The sequence below is a fragment of the Chenopodium quinoa genome, unplaced genomic scaffold, assembly GCF_001683475.1.
Source record: "Chenopodium quinoa cultivar QQ74 unplaced genomic scaffold, ASM168347v1, whole genome shotgun sequence".
Taxonomy (NCBI): domain Eukaryota; kingdom Viridiplantae; phylum Streptophyta; class Magnoliopsida; order Caryophyllales; family Amaranthaceae; genus Chenopodium; species Chenopodium quinoa.
In genome coordinates, this window is record NW_018744821.1 from 304,698 (window position 1) to 327,535 (window position 22,838).

The following is a 22,838-nucleotide window of genomic DNA, read 5'->3' on the forward strand; positions in this document are numbered from 1 at the left end:
ATGTCTCCAATTATAGGGTCGAGAATTGTCTTAAGTTCATTCAACTTTTCATTGTATTCAGAAACTCGAGTGAGACTGAAATTCCAGTCGAGCCAGTGGATTGTCCTCTCAATTGCATCCTTCATCTTTTTAGCATCCTCCTCTCCAAACTTGTTCCAGCAAACTTCCACCATGTCCCATTTACTTTCAGCATACCTCTGTAATGCTAGCTTGGCGTTAACAACTTACCACTGTGATTTGTAATACTGATTTGTTTTTTGTTATCAGTTCCTATATGTTGTGCTGACACAGTAAGGATACCATCATTGTTGATTTCAAAGCAGACATCAAATTTTTCGTGACCTGCCGGTGCTGCAGGGATATTGTAAAAAACAAACGTACCTAGCAGGTTGTTCTCTAAGGCGATGGGACTTTCACCTTCGTATACATCACATATCACCTTTGTCTGATTGTGCTTTGCAGTACGCATTATTTTTGACCTTGTTGCTGGAATGGTAGAATTTCTTGGGATGAAAATGCTCATCCCACCACCACTTTCAGTTCTAACTCCAAGAGACAAAGGAATGACATCTACTAGTGTAAAATCTTTATTGTTACGTACACCGCTCAAGATTGCAGCTTGAATTGCAGCACCATATGCAACAGCCTCATCCGGGTTAATGCTTTGGCAGAGCTCCTTCCCATTAAAGAAATCTTTTAACATTTCTTGAACTTTTGGAATCCTAGTTGACCCACCAACTAGAACAACATCATCAACATTAGCCTTTTTCATTTTGGCATCTTCCAAACATTCCTTAACAGGATTCACACAATTTTCAAACAAATCCAAGTTCAACTTTTCGAACTTGGCACGGGAGATGGTTGAATATAAATCAATACCCTCATACAAACAATCTACATCAACACTAGTTTCGGTAGCTGATGACAGCATCCTTTTAGCTCTCTCACAAGCAGATCGCAACCTCCCAATAGCCCTGCGATCTTTACTGATGTCCTTGTTATGTTTCCTTTTAAAATCAGCCACAAAGTAATCAACCATTCTACTGTCAAAATCCTGACCACCTAGATGGGTGTCTCCGTTAACTGCTTTCACTTCACAAGCCTGTTTACCAATTCTAACCAAGGATACATCAAATGTCCCGCCACCAAGATCAAAAACTAACACGTTCTTAGCCGTCTCTTTTCTATCATTGCTCATTTTATCAAGACCATAGGCAATGGCAGCAGCCGTTGGTTCATTGATAATACGCATGACATTGAGTCCAGCAATGGTACCGGCATCTTTTGTTGCCTGACGTTGGGAATCATTGAAATAAGCGGGGACAGTGACAACAGCATTTTTAACTTCCGAGGCAAGGTAGGTCTCTGCAGTCTGTTTCATCTTCATCAAGACCATTGAAGAGATCTCCTCTGCAGCAAATTTCTTTTCTTCACCTTTATAGGTGACTGCGATAACAGGTTTGCTGTCTTCAGACGCGGAAATAACTTTAAAAGGCCGCAGTTTCATGTCATTTTGCACTACTTGATCAGTGAATTTTCTGCCAATAAGCCTCTTTGCATCTGTAGGTTATTTCAATGAATAAAAAGCCAATTATAAAAAGGAAAATTTGTTGAAAACCATCCTATAAAAACCAAATTTTGTTAAAAACCATTTTATATATATATATTTCGTCAAAGCACAGATATTTTAAATTTGTTTTGTTGAATCCCACCACTTTTCGAATTTCGGCTATTGATTGATATTTCCAACGATGATTAGCATATGCACCTCACATGACTTACTTAACTCCACTTTTCTATTCCCCCCCCCCTTTTTCCTTCCTTCATTTCCCCTTTGTCACTCACATTTCCTTGCAATTTTATAAAAGGCTTTAAAAACCAAATTATGATGAAGAGGACTGACGAAGAGGGAGATGAATGAAGGGAAATGGGGAATAAAAGAAAAGTAGAGTAAAGTGGGTCACGTGAGGTGCACATGTTAATCAACGTCGGAAATGTAATTTACTAGTTGGAACCCGGGGAAATGGTGGGACTTAACAAAAAAAAAAAAATTAAAACAGGTGTGCCTTGACAAAAAAATTTTCAAAACAAATGTGTTTTGACAAAAAAGAAATTATAAAATAGTTTTCAACAAAATTTGATATTTATAAGATGGTTTTCACCAAATGTTGCTTATAAAAAATTGACTCAACAAAATATCATAATAGTTACTTTATCAAATTTTGTAATACGGAGGGTAAACATTTACAAAAATACTGTCTCATGTATAGTTAATGTGCTTTAGGAGACAAATTTGTAAGACTAACGGAGTATATCTCATTCGTTACAAAGGGATCGTCTAATTGTTAGCCACCCTTCATTACCTCAATAATGCATATTTATTTTTGCATCAAAAAAAATAAAAAATAATGCATATTTATTCTGTTTCTATTGGTTAAATTAATAGGCACAAGTTCCATTAAATTCAATTTATATTTGACTCCTAATTTTCTCTAATGTTTAGTTGATGTGTCAAATTTCTAATGGTGTTGTATGTAGGGACAACATACAATGGTTGTATGTGTATCGGCTCTCCGTTTATTTACATGTAGTGTGTTTATATTAATCAGTAAAAGTTACGAGCATTTAATTAACTAATAATATACTCCGTACCATCAAATATAATTGTAAAAATACAAGTATCAGTTTTAGTTTTAACAACTGAACAACAACAAAATGTTTCAATTAATCAACATTAATTTTAATTGTAAAAATTACTTTCAACTTATTAATTGGGTATTTGGTTAGTTCAATTTAACATAGACCCTATTGACATATATTGGCACATATTAAGACAATCAACCATTGCAAAATTAAATTGTAACATGATCTATCAAACACAATAAAAAAAATATGTAGATTGAAGGATAGAAAAAACGAACCAAAAATAGTATTAATTGGATTAGAAGTAGCCTGATTTTTAGCGGCGTCGCCAACAAGACGTTGGGTTTTATCGAAAGCAACACAAGACGGTGTCGTTCGTTTCCTTGATCATTGATAATTATTTCAACACGGCCGTGCTGCCATACTCCAACACAAGAGTATGTCGTCCCAAGATCGATTCCTATTGCCGGCCATTCTTTATTCTCTATTTCCACGCTTGGGTTTTTTTTGTGATATTGCTGTTTATAAAGGGAAGAAAAAACGAAAGAATGGACATTTTAAGGAATTTACGTCGGATAATGCAAAGAAAAAATTGTTAGGGTTTTTGTTTGAAGCAATTTTTAAGTTCAATTTGCAATATAATTGTGGGAATTTCGAGTGAAAACTGAAATATGAAGCAATTATAAGGAGGTCTAGAGGCGTAGCCTACTTGGGATATTTTTATAGGAAGTGTAGACTACTTGGGAATTGGGATTGTTTTAGTGTTTACTAAAATCTTTCGATGCACCACAAACAATCGTCAAAATGGTCCATATTTTCACCACTAATCCGTTACCTTAAAGGAATAATTTTAATAAGAAAAAAAATCATATCATATAACTAATATATAAAGCTAAACTTTTAGCCAGGTCACAAAATAGTGACACTTGGCAGATTTAAATAGATTAATAAGATAAAAAAGTTAGTTAAAATTTTTTTTTTTCAATCAAATTATGATAGAATTTAGAATAACATGGTTAGTTCAGAGTTTTATTTTCGATAAAATACCAAATAATAAACTTATAATTTGGCCACAAGACAACATTGTATAGCATTTTAACTTTTCACCAAGAGTCGCACCACGTTGCATAATTATAGATAGACTTTGTAGAAAAAAAAAGTTAATTTAGAATTCTATTTTGAATCAATTAAATTGAATTATAATATAATTTTATCTTAAAATTCCATAAACAACCCGAGCATCGCACGGGCACAAAACCAGTAACTAATATATAAAGCTAAACTTTTCGCCAGGTCACGAGGCTGCGACACTTGGCGTTCCATCTTTTCGCCAATTGTTACGCCACGTTGGATAGATTTAAATAGACTTCATAAGATAAAAAAAAAAGTTAGTTCAGAATTCTATTTAAATAGAATTTTAGGATAAAATTGTTGGTTTAGAGTTTTATTTTCGATAAAATACATATACAAATTGAATTATAATTTTATTCAAAAAAATTATTACATTATAATTCAAAGAACAATTTGATAAAGCTAAACTTTTAGCCAAGCGACAAGACAGCGACACTCGGCGTTTCAACTTTTCGCCAAGTGTCGCGCCACGTTGGATGGATTTAAATAGACGATTAAAAAGTTAATTTAAAATTATATTTGCATATAATTTTAGGATAAAATTGTTAGTTTAGAGTTTTATTTTCAATAAAATACCAATATTTTAGAGGTACAAATTAAATTATAATTTTGTTAAATTTTTTTTGATAAAATATAGCAAATCGTCATAAAAGCACATCAATTCCTAACTAATTTTGTATCAATGATATATTTAAAAATTTGACTTATAGATTAAAAATTTATCTTCAATAAACAACCCGGGCATCACACGGGGCACAAAACTAGTTAATATATTATATAAATAAACTATGCATTTTTTGGAGAATAGACGGTGTGCCACATAAGCAAAATATATTTTTAATTTTGATTCAAAAAAAAAAGTATATTTTTAGTTTGATCAATTAAAAATAAAATTTCTATATTATTTTAAAATTAAAAAATTCATAAATTGACACAACGTACAACACTAATAAAATTTTGTATCGATACAAAACCAAATCAAGCGAGTTTTGTATCACAATTTTGTTTCAGTTTTAAGTCATCAATGGCTACGTAATTCTTAGTTTAACTTTTAAAATCCTATCCTTATTTAATTGTGTATTTGTGATTTTTTTTTTGACGGGATATTTGTGATTATTGCTTACATTGTATTTATTTGGAATGCTTAAGAATTATATGTTTATGTTTTGTGTAACTGAATTTTGTTTTCACATGCAGATCTAATTTGATCAAAGAATTTAATTCGAGCAAAAATAATTGGAAAATCATAGAACAAGGAGGTAATATATCTTTATAAATCGTTTACTTTTATTAAATTTTTTATAAACCTTTTTAGTTTTAATTAATTAATTTTATGATTAAAACAATTTTTTTGTGATTTAGATAGCTTATTCAAGTAATCAAATTAACTTTATTTTTTTTAATTACAAGCTGATTACGTTAATGTCTCAAGTAAAGCCAACTTTAAACAATTTTGTCAAAAATTAATTGAAAGAAAGTTTACTCCATTAAATATTTTTCAATCGTTACAAATATTAAGCGAAAATTGGGGACGACTAAAAAAATTCCAATGCCTAAATTTGATTTTGTACCATTCCAATTTTTAGATGAATTTCACAAAAACTTTTCACTCATGATAAATATATTGATTTATTTTAAAACACTATGAAGATTAGTTTTATATAAATTTTATTTTTGCTAACATGTTTAATTTATCCAATTTTATTAGATAGAAGAGATGTGGGTGTGAACGAAGAAATAGAAGATAAATAGTATACACGTTTTATTTATTTTTTAATATTTTTGTTTTTAAAAAATCAAAGAATAATGATTTAAAATTTAAATATGTAAAAAATATTTTAAAAAATCGTTTCAAATTATAGATTTTATCCTAATATGTAACCTATAAAATATCATATTTACAATTTTTTTTTGAAAAGATATCATATTTATAATTTAATCATATTTATAACAAACAACCACAAATAAAATACAAAACAACAATAAATAAAGTCACATAATAAATTACATTAAAATATATTATACTTTTGTAATAGGCAATAATACTTCAATTAAATAATTATGTGTTTTATTGTCTGAAATTATTGAATGGTAAAATAAATCAAATACGAAAATATCTTTTCTTGATATTTATATATGAAAAAGTGTGCATCACACGGACTTTCATCTAGTTTAACCCTATTTTTTTGACTAGCTTCATATGAGTTGTTTTTATAAATGTGTTTGGTATTTTAATCATCTTAGTATTAGAAGCTAATTTTGAGTTTTATAATTAATTTTAAAAAATTACTATTCTTCATTTTCACTCCATATTTAGTTAAAACCATAAATGTCAAAATATATTTTTTATTAATATAATTTAAATTTATAGTTTATAGTTTTATAAATAATTTTATAAATGTATTACTCTCTCAGTGTAGACACCCAAATGTGTCTCTCCAAAAACCAAACCAAGTGATGGATACTTTTCACATCACTTAATTGTCGAACGAAGTGAAAGTGTGAAAAGTCATATGATGCGGTCGTTTTAATAAAAATCTTACTTTTTGTTTTCGAAAATATTCCTTTTCGTACCCTATTTATGAATATAGACAGTTTACTTAGCTCAGTCCATGACAAGGGTCCAATAATAGTGTAGTTAAGTCGAGTTCATAGAGAGCTTTCGAATGATATATTATAAGCCCAATTCCGATGAGTAATGAGGAAGTTATGGCCAAAATACTAAATTGGGTCTGAAATGATTTATGGCCTGATGATCTAGTGGAGGGCCCATTAATTATTATTCCTAAAATTATTAGGATTAATTCTAATTTTCTAGAATAGTCTAGAAGGTTATCTTGAGTTCTAATAGAGTTAGGATTGATAATTGTCTTTTAGAAAAATAATGAATTTGATTGAAATAAAACAAGTGTTTTATTAATTATGATAAACTCTCTGATTTAAAATTGATAAACAAGGATTTTTGTTGCTTAATTATATTAAGAAGAGGATTCCGTACAAAAGCGCGTTATATCTTTTAGACAGCGCCAAACGACAAGTCTGTCGCCAGATGATAAGCCTGTCGCCATGTGTGATGCTTGTCGTTTTGCGCTGAGCTGGATTGTGTTGCTGGCGATAGGAGCTAGTTTTATTCCGATTCAAATTCTAATTCTTCTCTATCTTTTTCGGACTATTTTCTTTATAAATAGGGTTGTATTCCCGTTTTCGATCATAAACATTCACAATCATCAACAAGGTTGATCAACAATCATCTAATTCTCTCTCTTCTCTCTCAAGCTAATAGCTTTTCTTTCTCCCTCTAGCTTGCTTTCTAGCTAGCTTTTACAAACAAAATACCGCATTTACAAGTTCTAGATACACACCTAGCCAAGCTTGTGCATTCTCCCTAGACGTGAAAGGTTGATAATTTTTTAGGGTTTGGTCCCAAATCCCTATTTCAATTATTTAAATTAATTGTTTGATTTAATATATTCCTTGAAGTTACTAACGTGTGCATTTTGTTATTAGAAAGAGATACGAGGCAACAAAGTAAGTAATTTAATTAATTAATTATTCTTTTGATATAGAAATCATGTTTAGATCATATTGATTCCTAGTATCATGTTAGGAAGCTTTTATTGTTTTCTAATATCATGTTTAAGTTGCTTCCTATGTTATTTTATTATGTTGGTATCATATTAGGGATAAAGCTTTGATCTTATTGCTTAGTGACATGCTAGGATTTGTTATTAATCTTGTTAGTATCATGCCTAGTATCTTGCTAATATTATTATGCTTTATTGAGTTTATTATGATTTTTTATTATTATTGTTGCTTGATATTATATTATTATTGTTATTGTTTGATCACGCCCTCTTTTGCATGATTAAGGGGAATTTGTACTTGTAATCACGCTTAATAAGATAATTAATAATCTTGTTTAGGCTAATGTGATTTTAATTCAAGTGATCGCCAATAATAGATTTGTTAGTGCATTAATATTCAACCAACATAGCTTAAACAAGTTTAGCATTAACATATTGATTGTATGTTAGTCAAAAAGCGCACATGAATATGAGAAGAATAAAGTAGAAGCCTATTTTTAGGACAAGTTCAATCTCTTTTATGTTAGATTTGTAATTTTATCCCCGAATATCTAGTCATGGTTCTAGACCACTATGGAGTTAGCGATCTCATGGATCGTAAAGGGGTGTAACCTTCACCCTGTGAACGGTTAACAACTTCCTAAAACTTGTTGGTGACTCTTTTACTCTAGATTCCTTCCCTTTGGACGCCACCATGCTTAAGTGTATGATCACAGTGGGGCTCAAGTGTGGGATGCTTGAAATATTCCTTACACTCCGTTTCATAATATTATTCTCACATGGAATAAATCACATAAAATAAGACCCCATTCACTTCACCTTATTTTTGTTGATTTGGAATTATTTTTACTGAAACAAAATTATATTTGCTGAACTTAAATTATTTTTTTATTAGAACTTAAATTAATTTTGCTGAACTGGAATTATTTTTACCGACTTTTTATTATAATTCATCTTTAAAAAAAAACTGATTTTTTACTGAATTGAACTTATTTTTGCTAAACTGAAATTATTTTTGTTGAACTGAAATTATTTTTACTAAACTGAAATTAATTATACTGAATTGAACTTATTTTTACTGAACTGAAATTATTTTTACTTTTTTTTTTTTTTGAGGTGAAGTGAACAGGGCCTAAAAAAGAAGATTATTTGGAATCTAACATTAAAGTACAAAATAAATCATAATTAGATTACCTTATTCAAAAATTTTGTTTTGATTTTAGAAAACCGTAAGTCATAATGCATAATTCAAGGAAGCTTTTACCTTACATAGAGCGGCCATGTCATCAATCCAAAACCAATTAATTCCAAAAAAAATTAAGTTAAAAATTGAACATATTTAATATGGGTAGATTTTTTTTAAACGCCTAAAATAGTATATGGGATTAATATTATGAAACAGAGGGAGTACTTTTCTTCATTTTTACCCAACTTGGAAATTAGATAAAATATTAATATTAGAAGAAAATTTTTATTTTAATATGTGATTTAAACCCTAAATTTTTTTTTTAAAAATAGTAATATTTAGTATTTTAAACAACAAATTACTATGTTTCAAATAATAATAATAAATTACTACTTATCATTTTTATTTTAATTTGAATTTATATTCTCAAACCTCATTCGTTTATTTTGCTTGTGTGGTATAGACCTAGCAAATAGGTCGTTCAGATTGGGTGCGAGTCGGATCAGTTTTGGTCGGGTTAATTAATATTCGGGTTAGGATTGGGTTGGGTTGAGTCAGTTCGAATTTCGGGTCAGTTTTGGGTCAATGGTATTTTGGGTCGGGTATTAGGTCAATACTTCGGGTCGAGTTCGGATCGGTTTGAGTTCATGTCGGGTCAATTCGGGTTAGACCAGTCTTCGAGTATCAGGTCAAGTTTGGGTCAACTCCACTTCGGGTCGGGTCAGGTTTGTGTTCGAAACAATTTTGGGTTTACATTCTCAGGTCGGGTCATAATTGTCAGGTCTAGTGTGGTGAATGAATTTTTTTTAATTCTAAAATTAAATATATGGCGTGCTCAAAACTCTTGAAAATTAAAAATATATATTACTCAAAATTTTAATGTATTTGTCTTAGAGCTGTCAGTTTTTGACCCAAACCGCTAAATCCGACTGTTTCGAACCGATCCGAAAAGGAACGGAACTGTTTAAAACCCGTTTTTTGGGAACCGAAAACTGACCCGACCCAATTTTTTCCAACCCGAAACTGAACAAAACCGAATTTGTGCGAACCGTTACTAACTCGACCCGTTATTAAGCCAAACCGTTACAACCCGAAACAGAAAGCAACCCAAACCGATTACGTTTAAACCCGATAGTAACCCGACCCGTTTGAAACCGAAAAGCGTTAAAACCTGATAAAAATCCAATAAACCTAAATCGTTCTAACCCGTAACCCGTTGTGACCGAACCGGTTATAATTCGTAACTCGTTGTGACCGAACCATTTACGACCCGTAACCCGTTGTGACCATAGCGTTTAAAACCCGTAACCTGTTATGACTGAGTCATTTACAACCTTTTACCCAATATGTTAATGATCTAATCTGTTTCAACCCACTACTCGATAAACCCAACTTATTTATGACTTGACTTGATTATAACATGACTCGTTCTTACTCGTTATCTGACTAATTCGACTCGATAATCATCCAACTCAATTTTAACCTGATATGATTTGATTAGAAACACGCTTCAAATTAGGTAAACTCGTTTTCAAACCAACCAAGTTCAATCTAAACCGATTATTATAACCTGAAACGATAATGATTAAACCCGATTTCACCCAATCTATTTTGAACCGAAACCCATTTTCGAACCGACCCAGTTAAACCTAAACTGATTATGACCCGAACCAATTACGACCCGTAATGATTAAGACCCGAACTGTTTTTAACCGAAACCCACATTAAACGGGCTAAACCCGTTTTCAAACCGACCCGGTTCAACCCAAATTGATTATGACCCGAACCGACTAGAAACCGACCCGATAAGGACCTGATCCGAATAGAAACTGCAATTAAAAAAACCAAACCAAACTCACCCGATAATTTTCAAAAGCGACCCAAACCGACCCGCTTATTATTTTAACCCGTTTAAACTGACCCGTTATAACCCGAAGCAGATAAACCCAACCCAAACCCGAACTATTTAAGCGAATTGACACCCCTAGTTTCTCTACGTGGTGTAGCCAACCTTCATACAAGGCCCAACACATATTAAGGTTAAAAATTAAGTAACAGGCCCAAACTTTCCATCCCATAAACTTTTAAATAAAACGGATGTTCAGTAAATTACTGAACATCCGTTATAAAGTGACAATAAAATGTGTAAAAGTTACACTAAAACGCACAAAAGTTACCCTGACATATATAAAAGTTATTTATGCTTCATTGATAAATTTGACAAAAGTGACACTAAATTTGATAAATGTATACCCGATATTCAGTAAATTACTGAAAACCGGGTGTATACAAAAGTTTTCCTTCTTTTTTAATTTGAATCGTTTTATTTTAATTAGGGTAGTGAACACGCCAGCCCTTACTGGATATAATCAGAATTACATTTTCATACAAATTTATATAGGATTATGCATGCACACAATTGATATGATATTAAATTTTTTAGGAAAATTTTCAAAATACCACCAAAAAATGTATTCATTTTTAAAATAACCACCCGTTTAATTTTTTATTTTACTATACCATCACTTAAATTAAAAAACTACTCAGATTACCACTCATTTCGAAATTCCAATGGATTTTTCTTATGTGGGCCCTATCCAACGACTCTTAGTGGTAACCGGAGGAAGATGATCCGTAGTAGTGGCAATTCAGACAGCAAGCTCTTGGTTTTTTTTAGTTGTTTTCTTTTGATTTTAGGTTGTATTATAATTAATAAACTGGTTTAATGGGGAGGTGGAGTGAAGACATGACTTATTGTAATGGTTAGACATAGCCGTTGGGTAGATCCTCATAACAGAAATCCACCGGAATTTTTAAATAGGTGGTAATCTGAGTAGATTTTTAATTTAAGGGGTGGTAAAATAAAATAAAAAGTTAAACGGATGGTTATTTTTAAAATGGATACATTTTTAGGTGGTAATTTTAAAATTTTCCAATTTTTTATTGACATTATATTTTGGGTGATGTGTTTTGCATTTAGTTGATGTTAACCTTCGATCCCAATCAAAAGATAAGAGTAAATTGGGTTTCATACAAAGTACATTTAGCTTAGATGGCCATGAGCTTAGCCAAGAAAGTCTCAAGAAAGTAGAGATGCATACTCACGAAGGAGCCCCTTAAATGGATATATGAAGAAGCAATTTATTATAAGGCATGTACAAATCATAACAGCTGAATAGTTATCAGGTGATTCATAACTACATACTTTCACTGCTAGTTTCTCACAACATATTTGCATGCTTCCCTCATTGGAAGCTGGGAATGAATGAGATCATAAAGAACATATTATCTGACCATTGAATACGTGACATCTTCTCCTTGTGAGAATTTCTAAAATCAAGATTAATGGCCTAAAAGTAGTTCTTGTGAGCACAACAATGAAGTTCTAAAACATTATAGTGAACCGAATGAAGAATATTAGCCTGAATTGAATGAATTTCATAAAATTAGCCAGATGAAGTTGAAGGTAATTTCATAAAATTAGCCAGATAAAGTTGAAGGTTCTAAATTATGAAGTGAAGACGACAAATCAACCCTTCCTCCAAATTTTGTTTTTATAATCACAAAAAATTTAAAAAAAAAAAAAATTTGTGAAGAACGTCCTTTTAAATAGACCTTTTTGTGACAAAGGCCCTTTATAAAAAAGATGGCACAAAAGGTCCTTATATCATGTTTGGGTTGTGAGGAGGGTCCTTCGACCATTTTCCGGTGTTGACTTTTTTATTTTCCGGTCAAAAAAAGCCACGTGTAAAGCACGTGACTTATTGTAGTAGATATCGTTTGAAGTGCGCCTACGTTAAAGCATGTGTAAATATGTCAGGCACTCATAGGAAGTGGCCGGGAATTGACGTATATGATTAGGGACAAGGAAAGTAGGGAGCCGCCAACAAGTTTTTAAGGAACTTGTAAACCGTTCACGGATCATAAAAGGCAACCACGATAAAGGGACAACGAAAGGCAACAACGATGACCCGTGATGATTACACCCCATTCATAATCCATAAGATTACTAACTCCATATGGTTCGGAAACACGAAAGGAGAATCGGGGATGATGGTATGAAGTGAGTCATGGAGTCACATTCGCCCGTATTGGTCTCTACTCAATTTTTAAGTGAAAAGTGATTCCTGCGATCTCAAAGGCATGCAAACTAAGATTCAATTTGCTCCAAACTATAATTATGCTAAATTGGTTGAATATTAATGCAACACATAATTCTAAAATATTGTGATCACATAATTAAATAACAAGATTAAAAAGGAACCTAAATCGGACGTCCAAATTATCTTATTAGGCGTGTTCTCAATTACATATTTCCTTTAAACATGCAATATGGTGATCATAAATATATAATAGTATAAATGTTAATTTGGAAGCAATTTAACAATAATAACGTTAGTAAAATCAAATATAAATAAACCTAATCATGATACTAGCAACAAGAATAAGAGTAATTTAAGTGATAAATCACTCACTTTCCGCGTTACCTTGAATTGCTACATCATGAATAAATTGTTAGTAACTTCAATAAAAATATAAATCAAATTGAAATAATTAAATTTAATTAAAATTAGAGTTGATTTGGTCCAAACCCTCAGTTAATTATACCTTTCACGCCTTTGTTTAAGGACGAAACCTCGGGTTAAGTATGGACTCCTTGGGGTGTTTAGGGAAAGTATTATGGAAGAATAGGGAGGCTAGTGTTTAGACTAAAGAGGGAGAAGAGAATGATTTGATGATCAAGCTTGTTGATGATTCAGAAAGGGGTGATATGACCTCTATTTATAAAGAAAAAAGAAGGGTTGAAGAATCAAGATAAAATCTGAATTTAACCAAAATAAAACCCGATAGACAACAGCTTTTGCGGTTTTGTTTTTATCATATCTTTTGATATAGAAATTGGAGTTATATAAATAATAAAACATTGAAAATCTCTTGAAATCTACTTTCAAACCCGATTGGAATAAGATTCAAATAGTTTGTAGAATAAAAGATAAGGCCGAAATAGTGGGACGGTGTCAGTTTTGGATAGAGTTTGGTATTTCAATTATATCTTTTACATTATAACACGGAATGAATATTATAATATATCATTCACAAGATAATTTCAAGGACTATCCAACTATATAAGATTTGGCTAAAAACTATAAGGCACGAAAATCATATCTTACTATCTTTCAATTCGAATAGAATTAGGACTTTTAAAAAGAGGAGTTTTATTCAATTTAAAAAGAGGAGTTTTATTCAACTTCAAACTCTTTAATCTTATCTTTTCTAAAAGGATAATTAAGATCTTTTAGAAAATTATAGAATCTTCTAATTAATCCTAATTGGTTTAGGAATGATATTAAATCCTTTGGACTCTCCACATGATCATGGGGTCATAGGTAAGGTGCTCTTAGGTTTGGTTTGGCTCAGTTTAGTATTACGGCCATAACTTATTCGTTATAACTCGAATTTGAGCTTATAATATATTGGTGGAAAGCTCTTTTCAAGCCCCATCCAAATATTAGATCATTGGATTTTGGACCAAAATAAACAGGTCTAAATGTTTTTATAGAAATGACTCGAAATGAATGATTTTAAGGGACACGAAATGAATTATTTTGGGTTTAAAGGCACGAAAAAAGGAAAATAATTTATTGATTGGGGAAATGGGCTAGTAATTGGGTTGGTTTATGAAATGGAAATATGGATTTAAGCACTCCAAGATTAAATACTCAACCCGACCAATAATGGCGGTGAAAGGTTGTTCATCATCGGGTTTGGTTTTGGGGAGACATATTTAGGTAACTACACTTATTAAGTTCCCTTTTCCATGTTTTCTCTCATTGTGGGGAGGATTAGCCTTGAATTACTTTGAATATCTTTCAATTTTAATTTATGGGACTACAATTGAAGTTTTAGTGTTAATTATTTTCAGAAATTAGGGTTTAATAAGGGGGAAAAGGGAAAAACGAGGGAAAAGAAGAAGAAGAAAAAAGGGAACTTAGATGTGACTTTTTTTGGCCAAAAAATAAAAAAGTCAACGTCGAAAAATGGTCAAAGGACTCTCCTCAAAACCTAAACATGATATTAGGACCTTTTGCACCACTCTTTTTTTATTTTTATAAAAGTGCCTTTAATGGAAAGAGTATCCATGAGTACATAAGGAGCTACATTTGAGGGAACACAATTCTCCCAAATTTGTTCATAGCCAAAAGGAATGTAACTAGCTAGATTGTGAGCCACTACGTTCCCTTCTCATTTAACATGTTTCCAATGAAGGACTGAGAATGCAACACTCTGAGACATGGCATCACATAGAACCACGTCCAAGTCTGTAAGATAAGTCGCTCCTTTGGTCAACCTATTAACAACAACCTGGCAATCTGACTCGATTATCACCTTCTCACAGCCAAATCTTCGACCAAACTTGATGGCTAACACAATGGCTTTTGCTTCTGCAATATCAACCTACCACCAAGCTTTAATTCTCCTCGTTGCTACAAATATAACATTACCTTTGAAATCACGAGCCACAACTTCCAATCCTGGCCCACCCATCCATCATTTGTAATAGAAGCATCTGTATTGATTTTAATGGTTCTTTCAGGGGGAGGGAACCATCTAGATGGGCTAGACTTCACAGCTAATGTGGGAGCTTTATAAATAGCAGCAACATTATCTGCCAGTTTCTTCCACCCAGCGATTAACACGAGCAATCAGCAAGTTGAGGGCTGGACTTGAGTTTTGGTAGACTCTTTGGTTTTGGTCCTGCAAAATTCCCCACATCAAATACACACCACGCACCACCACATCAGCCTGCAGATCCTTCCAGCTTTCAACCAAATCACAGGCGTTCACAGCTTGCTCTTGATTAAGCATCCCTTTGCAGCCCAATTCTTGCCACAAATCCCTGACCCTCTCACACTCAAAGAAGGCGTGCTTCCAAGATTCTGCTTCGCTATTACACAAGGGGCAGCTGTCATCCTCCGTAAAATGTCAACCCAGGCGCGATGAAAATCATCAAGATTATAGCCTTTCCCGAGCATATAGGCGGATTTCACACTATATAAACCAGTCTTAGAAAATGCCCAAGTTAATTCATCTTTTGGAAATCCTTGAACTTAGGGGAATTGCAAGTATGCAGCGAGTACCTCTCTCATTGAAAAATTCAGTCAATAAATTATAGTTCCACTCCATATTTTCGAAGCAATTCAGGTCACTAACCTTTGTTAACTCATTAGAAGGGGAACTTGTTGCAAATTTGCTATTATCATCTATAAGCCATGGGTCTCAACAAATTCTAATGCTACTACCACTTCCCACTCTCCATAGCACTCCTTCTTTCAACAATGCTTTTGATCCCCAAATGCTTCACCAATAGAAACTACCCCCGTACATTACTAAAAATGAAGGTTTTTGCGACCGTCACAAACGGTTGCTGAAAATAGCAAAAACGGTCGCTGAAAATAACTGCTACCGCCATCGGTCATGACAGGGTAAAGTCGTATCCCCAAATAAAAAATAATTACCTAAATCACTAACTAAGGTAGATAGGGAAGTAGGGTCGATCTCCACAGGGAAACTAGTCTTTTTACTCCTAATTTATTATTATAATCTAAACTATTTAAGTAACCAATATTTATAATTGAATAAGAAACTAAACTAAAAAGAGTAGGAATAGGGAGAAAATAATATATAAAGGATCTAGGGCATAGGTTCACCAATAAATAATATTCCGGGGTAAAACATAGTAATCAATCATTGACATTGCATAAATAACATGACTAACAGGCTCTCGCAATTTATTAATCAACATAGATCTAACAGGCTCTCGCAATTTACTAGATCTAAGTTCTTATTGAAAATGGCCTTTAATATCAAATTAACATCTGCTCGATTCATCAATTTAATATTGCTATACTTTTACAAGCCGCAATTGTAAAACATTAAAACAATCCAATAAGAAATTATTATGCAATACCAATAATCAATAATAGTCAATCATCAATGCATCAATTAACCAGATTGTAAAGGGCTCTCGCTACTTATTACAATCACACAATTAATTTATCGGTATTAAATCTCATCTCTCGAATTTTGACTTAACCATTTATAAATTAACTTGCCTATTGAAACTAGACCTAAATATTAATACTCATCTCTCGATTCTTGAATCAATATTGTCAAACTCATGCATAAAAGATAGGCATAATCTAGTCACAGAGCATTAAATCAATCAATAGGAAATTAATCTAGCATTGATAGTAACAACAATAGATTACCCCTTCATATTATTTATTAGGTCCCCATAAACCCAAGAAATTGAATTACTCACACATATTAAAAACTAAACTAATCAAAGTAATAAAATAAATCATAATCAAAGGAATAAAATAAATAACTAAGATTAAGAGAAGAGAAATTGTTACAGAAATAAATCTGGAATTAATGAAAGAATTAGGAACAAAGGTTTAGAAAGAGTTTAAGAGAGAGAAAAATAAGTAGAGAGAGAAAGTCTAAGAGAAAAAGATTAAGAGAAGATGAAGTAGAAGAGGTTAATTATTTCGTACAAAAACGTATTTAAAACCAAAACTAAAACCACTCCTACTTAGAAACTAATTGCTCGACAAAAGTGCTTCCCCAGAAACACGCGCCCGATCGGGCTAGAGGCTGCCCGATCGGGCGCGCCTTTTTCTCGTACAGGTCTTCACACAGCACCGCCCGATCGTGCTAAGCCTCGCACGATCGGGCGCGCCTTGGGCCACGCACCAGCACGCTGCGCATCTTGCCCGATCGAGCTAAGCTTACCCGATCGGGTCCTTGTGGCTCCTCGAGGCTTTGGACTTCCGATTGGGCTCGACTCCTTGGCCCAATCCGGATCTCCTCTCCGGGTCTTGAATACTCGGTCCAAACCTCGGTATTCCAAATACCGAGCCCTTAATCACCGGCTCGATGGCTCTAACCGGCCTTGGGCTCCAAAAGTGGTCTTGTTCCTCCTATGCTCGTAGTTGCTTTATAAAAATCCCGGGAAAATGCTCCAAAGGTGCTATTCCCTGCAAAACTCAACCAAAACTACGAAAACATTAGAAAACACATATTGGTAATATAAGTGGCCCTAAAGAGCCAAAAACACTACTAATTATGACCAAGGGATGGGGGTAAAACACTATATAAAATAGACACATCAAACTCCCCCAAGCCAAACCTTTGCTTGTCCCTAAGCAAAGAGCTCATTAATGAACATATAAAACATACTTCACCCCAATAAACAAATCAAAAGCCAACGATTCAAGGTAAAATTAAATAAACATGCTTCAACATCAATCAATCTTATTCATCTAATCACCCTTCCTTCCCAACAATTGTCAAGTAGAGCAAACCACAAGAGCATATAGAATTCAAGACTAGTGCTCACACACTCGACTCTCATTTATGTGGCGAGTAAAGAATGTACTCGATCGCTCTCCATCCAACCCCTCTATGTGAACAATGCCCTCCCAACTCACACTCTCGTGTGTATAAAACAATGAACGCTCATCCTACTAGTCGACTCGAAATATGCCAAGTCATAACTTGCATTGAAAAACAACACTTTCATATTTACATAACTTCTATGCACAAGGTCGGAAGGTCTTTTAAGCTTGTAATGTAAGGCTAGGGTAAAGGTAGGATAAATTTGGGAACAAGTGAGAGTAAAGCTATGCTTAAAGGAGCCATATCCTAATAAAACCCATGATCGAAATAAATAGTGATCATACATCTCCAACAACATAACCAACTCTAACATCAACCAAATAAACTCCAATCATAATAAGCAATCCCAACACTTACAATTTCACTCATAAAATATATTAATGAAGATGTAGAGTGAATAAACAAACTTTATTTTCCAAACTTGAATATTTCATTGAGGCACAAAATTATTTTTCATTTGATCACCCTCCAACTAGAACATTTGAACATTTTCTTCTCTTGAAGTTCACTTATTTTTTCACTTTTTTTTTGAACTTCTATTTTTCCATAACATCATGCTTTATTTTTTTTTCAAGAAAATATAACTCTCAAACTCATCAAAAATAAACATGATCAACAACAAGACAACTTCTCAAAATCCCACCCAAGTTGTGCAAATAATAAGCACACTACAAACTCCCTCACCTCACTCACTAATAGCTCCCCCAAGCCAAGCTTGGGACTAGTAACCAATGGGGCAAAATAGGCTTGTAATGTGGCTAATAAACAACAAAAGGCCAAGGAAACAACATGGGTAGCAAGAAGGGAACAAATGTATCTACAATATCTGGAGGCTACCTAAAAGAACAAATGCCTTCGTCCTCCTCAATGTGCATAATAATGAATCATATAAATATTACTTATAGTTGCAAACCAATACTCAAATTCATTGACATACCAGGAATTATGGAACTATCACATTCCTTACCAAATCAACTAGTCACGCACTATATTCACAAGTAGTTGGACAAAATTGACGCATGTTTAGGAATCCAAACAATTAGACTTCAAATCATGACCAATAAATCCACAAAATTCATCATCAAATACCAAGAATCAAAACAAATTTTCTCAAGTATGGGGCACAGGGAAGTATGATTTACAATTCAATGGAACGTATTTTTGAATTTTTTATTTTTTCAATTTTTATTTGTATTTTTCATATAAGGAAAGCAATAAAACTAAATTAGAAAGCAAATAAAAACTACACTAGAAAGCAAATAAATAGAGAGAAAGGAAAGAGAGTTACCAAGCGAAATATTACTCCCCAAGCCAAATCAAGCAATGCCCTCATTGACTTGGGAGTGTAACCTACTCCTCATCCTCATCCATCCTCGAATAGCCGCCACCACCATGGCTAGAACCGGCCCCTCCATGGCTCGAACCACCACCTCCATAACCCGAACCACCTGCAAAATAGTTAGGGTCTACATTCCCCCCAAGCCCACCAAAAGGAGCATCGGTCCCATATCCATGGACCGATGAATAGTCCACATAGGTACCGTAGGCACTTGGGTCTATGTATCCCCCTTGGGGGTATTGGAACCAATCGGGGACAAGTGATTCGGGGGGAATAGCCCCCCGACGGGCATAATCATCATACATGCATGGGGTATAAACCCCGCCCTAGGTTCCTCTCCACAACCCCAACCCTAGCATCTAGGGCTCCTACCCTAGTATCCAAATTCCTAACCATACCCTCCATCCTCCCTTGCCCACTCTCTATCCGATCCAATTGGCTTCTAAAAGCCGAAAAGTCATATGGGGCGTTAGGGTCGATGTTGTAGTTGGTTGAGGAAGTGGGAATGTGATGTGTGTAGTGTTGGGGTGATGGTTGGTGGAAATGTTGTGGTGGTGAGGGAGGTGCTTGGTGGTGAGCTTGGGCCTCCCTTTGGTCTCCTAAATCAAAGGTATAAGAGGGAAGACCCTTCTCAAATTTAGTCAAGGGGTTAGGCAAGGTGAAAGCGTTGTCTCTTCTACCCGACTCCCTATGAATCACCCACCAAGTCTCACCCTCTTTCACATTTATCCAATTAAGGCCTCCTAAGTAGGGTGCGTCCATTAAGGTTGGTCCGGCTACCTTACCATCATCGCTAGGGGTCCAACTAAGGTATTTGACCGCAATGTGGGTTACTAACCCACCAAAGTAAATTGGGACCCTAGACCTACCCGATTTGGCCGCATTGGCCACCCTCTGAAAGTGTTGGGCCATCCTATGAACTATGTTAAGCTTGTCACTCTTAGGGATCATGTATGATCCTAATAGTTCTAGTTCATCTCTCCTCACATTAGCCGGTTCATGCCTCCCAAAGATGGTGAGGCCAACAAACCGTTGCCAAAGTTTTGGCACGGGATGTTGAATCCGAGTGCCCTTGGCATGTTGGAGGTTTAAGTTAGGATTCCCCGTTAGAGTATGGTAGACAAAAGTAATGTTGTCTTGGGGTGGTTCAATTGGTCTATCGGCTTTCAATTCAAACAATTTTCCAAAATCTTTCAAGGACAATCTAATATCTTTATTAAACAATCGAAATTGAACATGAGAGATTAGAGCATTTGATTTTATGACAATAAAACTAGAAATGAATTCTAAAGTCAAATAATCATATGTATCATAATGTAATTGGAACAAACCACTCATGCCAATTCCCTTGAACAATTTCTCAACATATTTATCAATTCCTAGTCTAGAAAGCGTAGGATGATGAATAAAACGGGTAGGAATTACCTGTCGTGTGATGAGGTTGAGCATCCTTTGCCTTTGCTCTTGGGTGGTGATGACCACCCTCTCCCACCCCGGAATTTGCAGCTCCGGGTCAATGCTTGATGCTTGTTGCCTCGATCCTTCACCCCTAACAGTCCTAGACCTCTTGAAAGCCATTTTAATTTGAAAATAGTAGGAATTGAAGCTTTCTCTCTCTTAGAGTTTGAGAAGAAATTGAGAGAAAGTGTTGAAAATTTAGTGTAGATTGTAGAGGAAGATGAGAGGAGTTGGAAAATGTAAGAATTTTTAAGTTTGGATGGAAGAATTGGAAGAGATCTTGGATTGAAGTGTGAGTTGAAGGTTTGAAAATGGAGGTTTTAGAGAGAGAAAGTGAAATGAAGAAGATGAAAAAGGAGAAAATGAGGAGAGAAAGAAGAGAAGAGAAAATAAAAGTGGGTCGTCCCGATGGCGCGCCCGATCGGGCGAAAGGGGTGAATTTCATAATGTAAGGTGCGCGCCCGATCGGGCGCGAACGCGAACAAAATTTTCGCCCTTTACTCGCCCGATCGGGCGAGCTTTGCCCGATATTTCTTTCCTTCTCACTCGATTCCCGCCCGATCGGGCTAAAAGAGAACTTGTTTCCAAGTCTCCTCTCGTGCCCGATCGGGCGAATTTTTGTCCGATTTCTGCCTCACTTGCGCGCCCGATCGGGCCCATACCAAGCCCTGGAGTTTCTCCGATTTCTTTTCTTCTTCAATTTTTTCTAAGTCTTTTTACCTGTCAAATTCATACCTGTATAACAACACTAAAAAAAATGGTAAAATATCACTCTCCCCACCTCTCTAAAATAAAAATAAAATAAGAGAAGGAAAACTAATCTAGAAAGCATGAAATACGGGTTGCCTCCCGCAAAGCGTTGATTTATATAGGTCCCGCAAAACCTTCTTACCAAGTACAATTCCTAGGACCCTTTACCTAACGCTTGATCGGGTGGTTTCTCACCTGGTCTAGCCATGTTTAGGCTGCGATGCGGCTTCCTGACATAACCTGTGGGGCGCCAAGTCGCCTTATCTGGTGGATCCTCCTTGACTTGGAATGGGGGATCTTCAATGCTACGCACTAAAAGCCCTTCTTTGATCGAATGTTTCTTCAAATTTTCATTGCGTTCAACACTTGCAACTCGATCTGGCGGAACACTTACCGTAGGCTCGATTTGCACAACTTGCTCGATCGGTTCCACTTGTTCATCCTCGAAACCAAGACCAACATTGTAGAGTGCTCTTTCTATTGCATCGACTTCCTTCTGCCATTTGTCTATCTCGTCTGAAAAGGATGCAACACAAGATACCGCCTCCAAGGGATCTTTTTTCAAGGGCTTGGGGCTTGTTAGAGTAATTTACAACCACATTAACACTGAAGCATTTCTCCTCAGTCATGGAGCTTTTGGGATCATTATTCAGATTAAAAACCACTTTATCGTCCCCTACTGATAATGTTAGCTTACCATGACTGCTCCTGCAGTGTTAAGGAATGGTCTACCCAAAATAATTGGAGTTTGCATATCCACAACCATATCAAGAACAACAAAATCTACAGGTATATAAAATTTACCTACTCTAACGGGGACATCCTCTAAAACACCTAGGGGGTATTTGAAAGAACGGTCGACCATTTGCAAAGTTATATTGGTAGCTTTTAATTTACCCATATTCAACTTAGAACACACAGATAATGGCATGACGTTAACACTAGCACCCAAATCACATAATGCATTATCAATCAAGAGATTAACAATATGACAAAGGATAGAATAACTACCCGGATCTTTTAATTTAGGTGGAGACTTATTTTGAAGTACCGCACTACACTCTGCAGTAAAAGCTACTGTCTCTACCTCACTAATAAATCTTTTTCTCGTCAAAATTTCTTTCATGAATTTTTCATATGAGGGGATTTGTGTGATCAATTCAGTAAAGGGAACTGTTAACTTCAAATCTTTAACCACCTCCAGGAACTTACCAAACTGCTTATCCAAGTTTGTCTTCAATTGACGATTGGGGAAAGGAAGTTTGATAATTGGATTTTGAGCATT

General features: G+C 34.4%; 1 pseudogene; it reads right to left on the reverse strand.

Annotated features, from left to right (window-relative positions):
* Window positions 1-205: 205 nt before the first annotated feature.
* LOC110704097 overlaps window positions 206-22,838 on the reverse strand; it is a 30,302-nt pseudogene continuing 7,669 nt past the window's right edge.